The sequence below is a fragment of the Chiroxiphia lanceolata genome, chromosome 5, assembly GCF_009829145.1.
Source record: "Chiroxiphia lanceolata isolate bChiLan1 chromosome 5, bChiLan1.pri, whole genome shotgun sequence".
Taxonomy (NCBI): Eukaryota; Metazoa; Chordata; class Aves; order Passeriformes; family Pipridae; genus Chiroxiphia; species Chiroxiphia lanceolata.
The window spans coordinates 45,253,115-45,266,222 of record NC_045641.1 but is presented as its reverse complement, the minus strand read 5'-3'; the positions used below and the strand labels follow the sequence as shown (position 1 = coordinate 45,266,222).

Genomic DNA, 13,108 nt, shown 5'->3' with positions numbered 1-13,108 from the left:
TTGGACAAATATGGAAATACTGTGAAGATGGGAAAGCTGGAACAAAGGTAGGTTAGTTCATTCCAGCTTTGCTCAGGCTTGATCTAATTCTGAAGCAAGTACCTTTCCATAAGATGTTGGGTGGAGGCACCCCAGGTTCTGTAGCTCAGCCAGTCTGGGCTATTTGAATTGGCAAGTGTAATTTCTTTTATACTTCTGTTCAGGTCAGCTTTCTGCTTGCTGCTTCTTTCTGACAGATGTACAGATTTAATTGATTCCTATACATTTGATAAAGTTTTCCCAATAAGTTCAGTAGGTGTGAAAATATTCAATAAGCAAAACCTATCATACCCCACCCCACCCCAGAAGAGGAAATTGTAGGGACTTGAACAGGAATTGGATCTTGCTTCTCTGAGGTTGGACTTGGCACAAAATTCGTAAATCTGCAGCTCTGGCTCTGGTAGGCATTTTTCTTGCTCTTTCCTCCTCCTTTTCTTTCCTCCTCTTGGCGGCTTGTCTTTGTCTGGCTCTTCCTTCACTATGCTAGCACAGTTGTGAGTAGCAAAATAAATTGAACTGGGGAACTGTTCTGGATAAAAAAATTATTATGATATTGGCGGTACAGATTATATTTCATCTGAATCGCTTCCTTAGGAGACTGCACAAATATTTGTGAGAACCAGGACTGGAGATGGAGTAGGAATGGCTTCAGCTGACAAAAGCTTCATTGCTGCCAAAGCCTTAGTCCCAGGAAAGTGCTGTGAAATCAAAGGCAAACCTGATCAAGTGACCTGATATGGTGTTGGCAATGGACCTTCTCTGAGCAGGGTATAGGACTAGGTGAGCTGTAGAGGTCCTTTCCAACCTCAGTTATTCTGTGGTTCTATGATTCAAACTTTAATCCTTTTCAGGCATCCTTTGACTCTGTCATGCATTTGCACACATTTCATTCAGCATGATTACAAAGCAAAGATCAAGACTGTTCAACAGAGGTAGCCTCTGGTATGAGGCTATCTGGTATGCTCAACATAGTAAAAGCCAGATCACATCCACCAAATTTTTATTTATTAAGAAGAACACCGTTGCAACTTCTTCTTTATTCTTCTCTGCCTTGTCCTAAGTAAGAATTGCAAACGTGGTGCTGTGTAGACCGTTGTATTTTGCTTTGTTACATTGTTAATTGTAAATGATGTGGAAGTTGAAAGGATGATGTCTAGGCAGAGACATTAGACAACCCTGTACCACTGTCAAACTCTCTATGATACCCATACTACTTAACCTGTTCTTCCATAGCGAGTGGCAAAGCAGGCAGTTCCTTCTGTGGTGCAGGACTATCCCTAAAAGCCATCTGTCATCTCTCAGGATCAGGGCCACAGTGCATTGGTAGTAGACTGCCCAGTGATGTTGAATGTATGCCTCTGTTTCCTTCTTCCTTGCCATGATGCTGGTGTTGAAAGCCATGTTCCTTTCCGGGTGGCTGGCCTCATGTGCAAAATGCAGAGGAAGTGAAAGACAAGGCAGCCCCCACTTCAGCTGCAGTAATGCAGATACCAAAGAAAGCTTTGAAGTTCACAGTTTACATCTGTCTGAGGTGTCCCCCTGGTATTCCAGCTCTGTCAGTCCCTACTACTTTTCAGTGAGATAATATTCAAAAAGACCTCATTATGCTGCACAAAGTGATCCAAAGACAAAGAGGAGCACTTTTTCCAGTGCTCAGAATGTTGTAGCTCACTTTTTCAGCAGCCTGCACAATTGCAATTAAAAAACCCCCATAAAATTTTTTTAGTATGCCTGAAAGTAAAGGCAGGAGACCTAATACTGAAGTTTTGCTATATTTGAAAATCAACTCCAACTATGCAATTGAAACTGTAATAAATCAGTTTTAAGCTGATATAAATGTATCCAAGTAGGTATTTGCAAGGAAATACACTCTACTTGTTTGACATCTAGAATGGGATTCACTGATGGATTTAACGGTGAGGAAAAAATCCTATGCAACACATGAGTCATGCCATTCTAAAGCAGATATATAAATTAATTCAGATGAGTTGTATTCCAGAAGTGCTTCTCTACTACAGTGGAAAGATTGTCTAAATGACCTGCGCAGCTTTGCATGTTTATATTAAAGGCATAGAAAGTTTTAGTTAGATGTATCTCAACCCTGGTTTACTACAGGTCTCATTGTGTCCAGGTTTAACATGGGGATCTGAGAGCCTCATCTTATTACTAACATGATAGTGTTAGCTCTATCTAGGTCTGATCCATACTGAAGAGAGGGACTTGTGGTGAGGAGGGGCAGAAACATACTGACATACAGAGCTATGGCCACAACCAGGCCAAGGCGGGACATCAGCCACGCAGTGGTTTCATGAAGGGTGTAAGGGCATGCCAGTAGCTGATGTTGCCCAGACACAGGGCCTGCAGGTCCCTAGTGGCAACTAATAGGGGTGTAAAAGACAGGAAGAAACACCACAGTAGGATGCTCTCCCAAATCTTCTTGTGACAGCTCTACCTGCATTTCTTGCATGCCGACAAGCATTGCATATGACACAGGGAAAGGCATGTAAGTTGCATTTCTTATGAGCTGAAAGCAAATTATTAGCTGCAGCATATGAGGGATATTTTTGAGAAACTACTTCAGAAAAGTTTAGTGGAAGGTCAAGAGCTTAGGGACATAGTCTCAAGGGGAAATCTCTGGTGACAGACCTGATCCCAGCTGTGATGTTGAGCCAGATGGCCCTTTTCTCCATGTTCATATCACCATGTGAGAAACTGCATGGGGAAACTGATGTCACTGAAATATAATGTCTTCTGTATTACACTGCTGTGTGATTTACTGTCATATGTGGCTCTGCTGCCAGATGTCCGTGGTGAGGTTCACACAGAAACCCATGCTCAGAGTTGCTTTTAAAGGCTCAGCATAGTCTATTGCGTAGTCTCTTAGATTATTGTTTATGTCCCGTCAAGCAATTCTTGCTAGTGACTTGAACCTTTATGTATGTCCCTGGCTACCCTTTGGCTGGTCCTCAGAGAACGTCATACGTTCTGACCAGCCCCTGTCTCCTCTGAGTGGAGTGAGCCAGGCTATAGTTACAGCACCTCCACTTGTTGTCAGTGACCTCACTGGTGAGACAAATCAATCCTGAAGGAGCACTTGCTCTTTTAAAGGAAGGCAGTGAGCCATTGCACATTACACACTGGCATGACATGTCTTAGTTATTTGAACTAGAGAGGGCAAAATCCCTTGGGCCTGTTGCCTGGGCTTTATGAGTTTATTTGGGGATGGCTGACAGTTTACTGTCCCCAGCTCTGTGCCTCATCCAGGATGTGCAAGGTGCCTCTGAGTCAGCTGCTGCATCACCTTGGTTTACATCATGGTTATGGTCTGGGGTATGATAAGGCTGATTCATGTTGATTCACTGGCAGCTCAAATGTCTGTATGGTCTGTGCTAGACAGAAAGCTGCGGCAATAGTTTTCTCCTTTCATCCTGTCTACTTAAAGTGTTCCTACTCTTCACCACTCTTTGCCTTAGCCAAGTTTGAATATGGGGTGATTCACTGTTCTGCAGAACATTGCTAGAAAGTCTTCCTTCTCCCTCCTGCCACGCTTCTTTGAAGGGACTTTCCTCAGTCTTCACTTCAGTTGCAGAAACAGTGTCTGATGGGTCCTCACTGTGCTGCTAACCCGTGTATGTTTGCAGGGGGCTGCCCCTTCAGTTCTTGACAGCCCATTGAGGCAAATACGTTGCAATTTTCCTTCCTTTGCCTTTCTTTTCCCCTCATTCAACAAGGTTCTTGTCCCTTTGGACGTCATGCAGAACTGGAGAACACTATGACACAACAACATTAAAAATGTTGCAAAAGGTTCCTGCATGTTCTGCACAGCAGCTGTGGACAAAGCTCACAAAATGCTGTGTTATCATGAACTGCTGAGTGTAGTCAGCAGCACAGCCTATCATGCAGTTATCAGGTAGTGCCTGGCAGAGAAAGTGGCTCTGGCTGGACAGAAATCTCTCTGGGGGCTTTGTCTTGCAGAAGACAAAGTTTTGTGGAACTGCTCCTGCCTGACAGGGGCCTGTCAAAATGGCTTCAGTGGAATAAGAGTGGGGGATCCAGAGAATCTGCTCAGTGAGGCCTTGAGGAGGTGGTGGGGTAGGGTGAGAAAAATGGGAAGAAAGGTGGAAATGGGGGTATGAAAACTCAATGCATCCAGACAAGACTGCGAGTATTGTCAGAATGGAGATGGGGTTAGAGGAGGCTTTACTGGGGAGAGAGAGAGAGCTGAGCATCAGATCAAGTAGAGGGGTGTTGAAAGGAAATGTCATCTTTTACTAGACAGGTATAGCTAGAAAAGCACAGACATGCTTCTAAGCCCACTGACTTTTCAGTGACATGGAAGTGAGTTCATGTGCCTTAAAATCTGTCTGGTTTTCCCCCACCTTAATTTAATAAAAACTAAGACCTATCCTTACAAATATTGCCTTGGTTGTGTTCTGAGACCATCACAGCTCCAATAGCTACGCGATTACAACCAGAATTAGAGACAGAATGATGTATGGGAACTGGCAGTTGGAGGAAAAATTCAAAGGCAATTCTTACCAGCTTTCCAAGGATATGTTATAAGCAGGCCTCTGACTTCCTTACACAGTCTCTGCCCAGCAGTAGATTTTACATTCTCTAAGGTCCCTAGAGTTCAAACACATTTAATGTCTAAAAATGCTTGCCTCTCTCGTACATAGCCACATCCCTTTTGGCTTTCTTCAAAATGAGCAGAGCTACCCAAATAGTAGAGATGATGAGGATCAGTCCCTTCCTGTTATCTTTATGCACATTTTCCCCTGATCTTTGCTGCATAAACTGCCTCAAGCCAAGTATGTCCATCAGCACGTGTGTCAGAGTTCTATCCCCAGGCTGGCCATGGCACAGACACTGCGCAGAAGAAGTCCCCTAATGTGTGGTAAACACACAGCCGTGGTGTTTCTGGTTTAGTGAAGGGTAAGCGATGGTATACAATTTCAGGGAAGACTGCTGATTTGCAGTCTCTTCAGGAAATTGTAATGTTCACTTAGACACTATCCTTAGTCTGAATATGTTAACCCCACTGATGAAAATATAGCCACAATTTAAGTTAATTGTACAGTTGCTGGAAACAATAAGAGTTCTCTTTGTAGTCAGTCCTCCCACTCATGGCATCAGCTAGTTTTGTATCCCTGCTATCTCACACCGCAAACCAGTGGGGAGAAAACAGTAATTCTTGACTCTCCTATTATTTAAGTGGAGGAGGCAAAGGAAGAACATTTTTGCATTCTATGCAGCTTTATTCAGCAGCAAGCTTGCCTTTAATTGCAATTTTCAAGTGTCTCATGGAAGATTATCACATGTATTCTGAAAAATATCAGCGGTAGAACTGTCACTTTATTGAGAAGAAAGAAAACAAGACAAAAATAAGTGAAATTGACGTCAGGACTTTCTGGCTCTAGTTTTAGGCTTAGTTTATTAGAAACTGTTGGATGGGGAGGTGAACTATTTAAAAAGGCTTTTTGATAAAATACAGTCAAATGATAATGCTTCCAGGCTTTTCCCTCCCATTTACACCTCAGGGCTCTGAAATAGGTAATGAGGCAGTATTCTGTCTCACCAGTCCTTAAATCCAGAGAAAGTGAGAGAAGGAGAAATAGCCTCTGAAGTGCTGGCAGTTGAGTCCAAAGGATTCCTGATCTTGTCAGTGGTAGGAGAAAGCTCTTCTTTGGGTATAAGGACAAAGTCTTGGACTTTATGGACTTGGCCTCCAATGGAGATGAGAATTAGACAGAGCTGTGCAAAGCACTTTCCCCTGGGCATTCAGGAGGAATTTTCAGCAGCTCTGTGCCTGTTTACTCCCCAAAGCAGGGTTTCTTTGTGCTTTCCGGGGACAGATGGTGGTGAAAGCAAATGCCAAACCATGGTACCACATGAAGGCCAGCAGAACTGTTAAAAAACCAGATAGTTCCCCCTTCCTTTTCTCAGTCAGTCATTCTAGTCTTTACTGAAACCTCCTTACAATTGCAGCACAAGCATTTGTATGACCTTGTGGGGAACTATATTGGAAAAAGTGCATATTTTTTCCAGAGGCTGTTTTTCATCTGGATCAGTTCTTTGATCTGGTTCACCATGTAGCCATACAAATATTTATGATGGCACAGTACAACAGATGATCTGGGAGAAGATGTGGGAGTGGGAGAAAGTGGGGACTGCTTTATTGGTAATCATATTCACTTAAAAGAATACCAAGCTGTAGCTTGAAGAAAGGAATAGCAGTGGGATGGCACATCTGAGAAGGGAGTTGAGGCATGTGCATTATTCTCCAGAAATGAAAACATAGCTTCAAATATCAAATGGTGCCCTTACAGGGAGTGAACATCAGCTGACACAGCCATTTCCAAATGTTGCTGTCTGCAGGCAGGGAGATTTTTCAATATTTCAGTCACTCTGAAACTTCTCTTTGAGGGAGCTGGAAAGCAGAAGATGCAGATGGTGTATCCAAACAGCTGCAGAAGCAGTGGATCTGTATGTAGATGACCTTCATGTAATCCACAAGATCTGAAGGGAGATGCTGTGTGAGATTGTTTTGGATAAATATGCTGGTGTCTCCGTGTGTTTTTGTGTGTGCACAGGTGGGTTCTTACATGTTCTTTTGAAGGTACTTGTTATGGGTTTCTTTTGAACTGGTTTGTCACCAGAAGGAGAGAATTGCACACAGATTAATTTACCACTATTTTCTTATTAAGCTGTGCTACTTACAGCTCTCTCTGGGCCCTGCATGTTGCAATGGCACAGTAGGCTGCCCAAGTCCTCACAGAAAGCTGATGTGCAGCTCCCTGTCCCATGTTGCTGGTATTCAGCCTGACTTCTGTCACTTGGCACTTGAGCTTGCCTGGCCTTGGGACAAGGGCCCTGTCTGCACTTGCGCATTACTCCCAAAACTGATTTTGCTGGGCCCTTGATGGCCTCTGACATTTGCTTTAATATATCTGAGTTTTCTGCCAAAATGTCCTAGTTCCAGTGCATCCAGGTGGAGAGGAGAGAAATTGAATAGTGTTGCCGCCTGCTTCCTGAGGCTCTACTGCATTTTATAAAACCCTTCTGAGATAATTCCCAATCCAGAAGGGAGTTCCCAGTGTTCTTTACCATTAGGAAGCTAAAGCAGTTGTCAAGTCTATTCAGAGCCTTACAGCTACATATGTGCTGAAATGCTTTTCTGGACAGAGGTCCAAAATGTCACTACTGCAGTCTTAAGTCCCAGTTTGTATCTGCTCTTTCTCTACAGAACCCAAGGTATAACTTACACGCATCCAAGCTAATTTTGAACATGCTAACTCAGTTGTCTACAGCAGTCTAGCTAGGTGAGCAAGAAGTTCACCAAAAAATACCCTATCAGAAAATCAAGGTAAAATTAGGCAGCACTGAACTCCATGGTGCTGCAGGTTTCTGGCTGTCCCTGCCCCAAAATACAGAAGTTTGTGTCTTTTCACATAGTACAGTATTTTGGGGGCTGTCAGACCTTTACATTGGGATGGACTGTGCTTCTGCATACTACTAAGTATTTGCTGTTTACATCTGCCTTTTAAGAGATTTTCTATCCCACTATTGCGTAAAGTGTCATAGTTGCACACAAGGTAAGATAGGGGCTTTTCTGCTCTATAGTCAGTGTTGTGGGAGGATGGACTGTGTGCAAGTACTTTGATTCCAGACTAAATGCCAAGTCTGATTTAGCCTGGCAAGTCTTGTGTTAGTGTTTCCAGGGACACATGAACCAGTTCTTTTCAGAAATGTTTTAGAGTGAATGAAGTTCTGAATATCCAAGTGACACTTCATTATTCACTGGTACTTTTGTTTCAGTAAGTGTAGTTTCAGTCAATATCACCCTAGCTTTTAAGTGAATGATATTATTATACCTCCACTTCTTCAGAGACTCTGAGAATCTGGGGTGAGATCAAAGATGTCAGCTACCCTGTGATTTTCATTAAAAGGGAAAGGCAACAGGGAAAGGGTTGGCTCAGGTAGTGAAAAGATCTTTTAAAAATATTTTTCTCTTCAGACCATAATAGTGAAGCAATACTCTCACTCGAATAAAGGATGCAGGGTAAGAAGCAGAACAGTGCTGGGATCAGACAATTTGGTAGTTTCCTTCTTTTGTGGGGAAGGTCCTTTCCAGATCATTACCAATTCTTTGTTGCTCCTGCATTTGACTACATTGTGGGAAACCTGATGGGAAGGAACAACCTTGGAAATAGGTTTACGGTTCCGACTGCTGCAAATTTAACAACAGGATTGCTGGGTTTATAAAGCTATGAGTGAAAAGGAAGCAAAAATGTCTTCATCAATTCCAGGACCAGAAAGACTGAGGACTTTTTTAGTACTAATTTTACACCTCTGCATAACAATGTCAGGGCCCTGAGGGCACCCCCATTTGGCCCCTGCCAAGCCTGCCAGGGCTCCCTCCACCCTGCTTTCAGCCTAGGACCCCATGTCAGCCCTTTGGGGCTGTTGATCTGTGTCCCAGTGATGCTGCAGCTGGGCCACTGTCCAGCTGCCCACAGCCCTGCTCAGCCCTGGGCACCCTAAGCTGGGCCACCCGTAGGCCCCTGTCCCCATCCCCACAGAGTTGCCCAATGCCCATGTCTGGGACTGTCTTGGCTTTCCTGGTGCCCCTGCAGCAGCTCTGTTTTAGGCTCTGCCCTGCCATCTCTTATGGGAAGGCCCCAGCCCTCACAGGGCCTTGACAGTTGAGTTGCTTTTGCTGGAATTCAACCAGCACTTTTCCGAGGTTTTTTTCCTGGTGCTTTCTCAGATACACAAATACATCTGAGCTGACTAAAAATATTCTTATCTATTATTCAATAATCTCTTCATCTTTCACCTTGCTGCTGGGTTGCTTTGTAAAACTTTAACAATAAGCTCATTTGATTAAAGTGGAGATAAGGAGTCAGCTCATATGTGCAGATTTTTGCTGCAGAACAGTTTGGGAAACCCATGTGTATTTGGCCTGTCTGCTCATTTCAAGACCTATAGACAGTACCATAAGAACCGGCTGCCTGTTTGTTTCCACAGACATTTCAAGTATGTAACTTAAGACAAACATGTTCTTTAACCTTTATTTAAAAATATCTATTGCAAAAGCAGAGAGCTCGATTCTAATACCCAGGAATAGCAAATGAGCTGTTCACCAACATGAAGCAATGCTCTAAACAGAGTGTTTTCATCATCCTATTTTTTTATTTAATGATTCCCTTTCATCAGAATGTTTGGTGAATGTATTTGACAATGTTGCCTTAAAGAGTTTATTACAGCCACATGTTTGAGACTGGAAGAGGGAGGGGAAGGGGGGGTTATCTAATGCAAGAAGATATTGGAGACTGCCCCCGCCCCTCTTATCCAGTGTTGGCTATTACGGTGCAGTTGTGGTTTTGGAATATACAGTTTCTTTTTTTGGTCCTTAAAAAAAAAAAGGGAATACATTTTTCAACATCACTGTGAGAAGGAATTGTCATTCCCCAGCCTGCACAACCTGTGTATGCACTATGCACAGATAATGTGAGCACGTCCCTTTCATGAAGATACTTGTTCAGGAGCGATAAGGGAAGCGTAACTCCAACCCAGGGCATGTTTGGAAGTATGCTCTGAAACATTAGTCCTACCTACCTCAGAAAATTTCACTACAAAGTATCTGAGTGGTTGCCCTAGTACAGATTGGTATTTGTCACCTTCTGCTGCTTTTGCCACCAAGGTGATAGACATGATAGCAGTGGCTTTACCACGGTTGCTGAAGAATCTTTTTCACTTGAGATATCCCTCCAAGTTTCCTGTGTAAGAAGGACTGAAAAGTAAACTATCTGTTTTCTCAGGACTTCCTGGAATCACAATCCTGAAGGAAGGGAGGGTTAAAAGTATTTTTTAAAAAAGGCTTTTTAATTAAAAATTAATTAGAAATATCTTATTAAGCCTCTTTAGCCTTAACTATACAGAGAAAATATACTGATTTAGTACACAACTTGCACAAACAGCAGTTGTGTTTAATAGTAGGGTAGCTTGTCACAAATTTCTGCCCTTGCTCATTCCAAGGACAAAATGAAGTTTAACATTAGGATAGTTAGAAAACATTTTACCTCATACATTTTAACACTCCATTTTCCCTGTATAGTGTTGAGCTTAGTTATTCTAATTTTATCTTCAGTAATAGGTTCCTAATTTTATTGTTGTGGCTGTTGTTCCCTCAGGCCATTTGGAAATGAGATTCAGCATTTAAAACCCCCCCCATAGATGTAACAGACTTCTAATAATGAAATCAATGAAAAGAGTACTTCTGACTATAAATCCTGAATAGTTTAGCATTAATACATGAAAAGTTGCTACTATTTGTTCAGTGCTAAGTTTTCCAGTGCTGTTGTATTTAACCACTTATTTGTCCTGTGGATATTCTGCGCACATCCAGAAATCTCCATTCAGAAGGGCTGGTTGACATGTTTTGCACCAAAGTATATATCAGATGTGGTAGAACCCACAGGAAAACTTTTGAAACACAAGAGGACTGTGTAGCCAGTGCAGTGTTAATGGCATTATGACCAAGAAACTGGTTTAATTTTGCAGCAGCAGCAGATATTTCCCCTGAGATAGAAATTTTTCTTTCACTTACCTGGAAAAGTTGGCTAGCTCCAGATCTGAAAGGAGGCATATGTATGGCTAGACAGGACACTGGGACTCTCCAACAGTGGCTCTTCTTCACTTGTGTACAAGGGTGATCTGTGTCTTGCTATATGTGCATTCTCAAGAGGTGAGTTTTTTCCTAGGGGAAAAGACCTGGGGAAATTCTTCTCTGGGTTTCCTCATTGTCTGCAATTTGTCTGCTCTGCCCTGTGCCTCCCCAGTAGTTTTATCTGAACCATTCTGGGAATCTGGAGGTAAAATGAAAGCCCTAAACCAAGCTCTTTGGGATGGCCAGTGCTCACTTCCCCCAATGCCCATAGCATCCGCAAAGAAGAATCAGCAAAGTTGTCAATGGGGCCTATACTTGCAAACTTCTTGATTTACATATCTGTAGATTGCTCAAATAGCATAATGTGTTTAAAAAAGGTTTATCTTGCTGGGTCTTGTTTGCCAAATACCAGCCTGGAACAAGTTTTTACAGCTGAGATACAATGGCCTGATAGAAATATTTATGGTAAAAATTCTGCCAGCTATTTAATGCCAGCAACACCCTGGCCACTTAGTCACTGAAAAATATTGTTGTCAAAATGACTCTTCCTCTTGCAACTGGCAATATATTTGGAGAGTATTGCTTGGTGCTTCTAAGAGTAGAGGCTCCTTGCTGTTGGTGGTTAGCCATGCACACAAGTCCTGGGTGCCAACATCCCCATGCAGCTCTGCCAGGAACAATAAGGGTGGGTGCTTATGCAGCACTTTTCATCTTCAGATGGGTTTGCAGAGGGTGTGGGACCCGCTCCTCACCAGCTGCGGTCGCTGTCGGCTGCAGAGCTGCAGTGGCAGCTCTTTTGTGGCTGGAGGCAGGAATAGTCGCACTGGTACATGCTGTCTGTCACTCCCACATGTTGCTTGGAGAAAAAGCGGCATTTGCCCTAAGCCAGGACATGCAGCACATCCCAGCTCAGGCACTCATCACTTGTCATGCCTGCCTGGAGACACGACTCCTTTATCAGGCTAAATAGATGAGGATCTCTTTATTAGGATATTTTTGATGGGAAACACACCCTTGAAGCACCAGGGCCCTATGGCTTCCTAAATCCTTTTGACTACCCTGTGTGTCACTGTGGGGGATTTTCTACTTCTTTTTGATCCTCATTTCATTTCTCAGACTTGGAGCACTCCTGGTTAAAGAATACCCAGTATGCAAAATTATGCAATGTCTCTACAGTGGTGTTACCATTCAGTGCCCTTGTGCAAAAAATGTTATGACATGGCAAGATCATGACAGGGGGCTTTGTCTTTGTGGAACTGCTGGGTAACCTTTCTGTGGATATGCCCTTGGGACATACTCAGAAACAATGGTCTCACATGTTGGTATGGACAGAAACTACCTAGAATTTGGATGAAAAGGCAAATGTATTTGCTGAGCCATTCTTGGTAACACAACAGCTTGTACAGTAGTATGTTTGTTATCATTGGCCTGATTTAGCAGCAGGGTATGTTCAGCATATCTTCAATATATAAAAACCCATGAAAAATAATACTATGATCTAAGACCACTGAGCTTCAACATACATGGTACATTGCTGGCTTCCAGTTAGGCTCAATTCTTTGAAAATTAGTGCCAGTTGGGTTTTAGTGCACTGAAAAAAGGGCTGCATTTTTGTTTTCGATAAAGTTGCTGAATCACATCACTATGCAGAACGTATTCCTCAGATGGCCTTTTTGTAATGATGCAAAAAAAAAAAAAAGCAAACCTGTATCAAACGTCAAAAGATGAAACATATTATTTAGGTTATCTGAGGAAAAGTAATAGCATCCCTTTTTTTTTTTTTTAATTTTATTTTATTTCTCACGCTGCATTGCCTGGGAATTCAAGGACATAGAATGTTCCTTTTCTCTTTTACAGCTGCATGACTTGTGCTTAACTATTTATGTTGCAATGCTAAGACATGCTCTTGCTCCCCAGGAGACAAACACTAAAGTATTATTAGACCTTAGTGCGTGGGGGGAAGAGCTCTTAGTATAATTTTTTATGTATAAATATTGCATGCTTTATGCCCGTTCTTAGGTTTTTACCAGAATGTAAGTTATCTGGTGCACACTCTGGTGGCCAGTCTTTCTACAAGAACTCACAGGTGCAACACAGTAAATAATGCATGTGTATTTGCCATGTATTATGCACCATTTTTTTATTTCTAATTGTTACTTTTAAGTTGAAAACACACATACTACTCAGTCAAGAATCTCAATAAAGTCACTGTTCCCAAACAGGTATTTTTTAGTTGCTAGTCTTTTAGTTTCTAAGGCTGAAACTGGATTGGTTTGATAAGATCCAGTTTCTGTTAAACTTTTTTTGGTCACAGCTCCCTTTCTGTTTCAAAAAGAAAAAGAATCAGGAAAAGAAAAAAAACAACTCTCTCTTTTGTTGCATTATAATAAACATGGT

At 42.4% G+C, this 13,108-nt stretch overlaps 1 long non-coding RNA gene across 1 annotated transcript in view; it reads left to right on the top strand.

The window, feature by feature from the left end:
• LOC116787495 overlaps positions 1–13,108 on the top strand; it is a 127,770-nt gene that overhangs the window by 107,943 nt on the left and 6,719 nt on the right. The gene's annotated exons all lie outside the window — the stretch shown is intronic.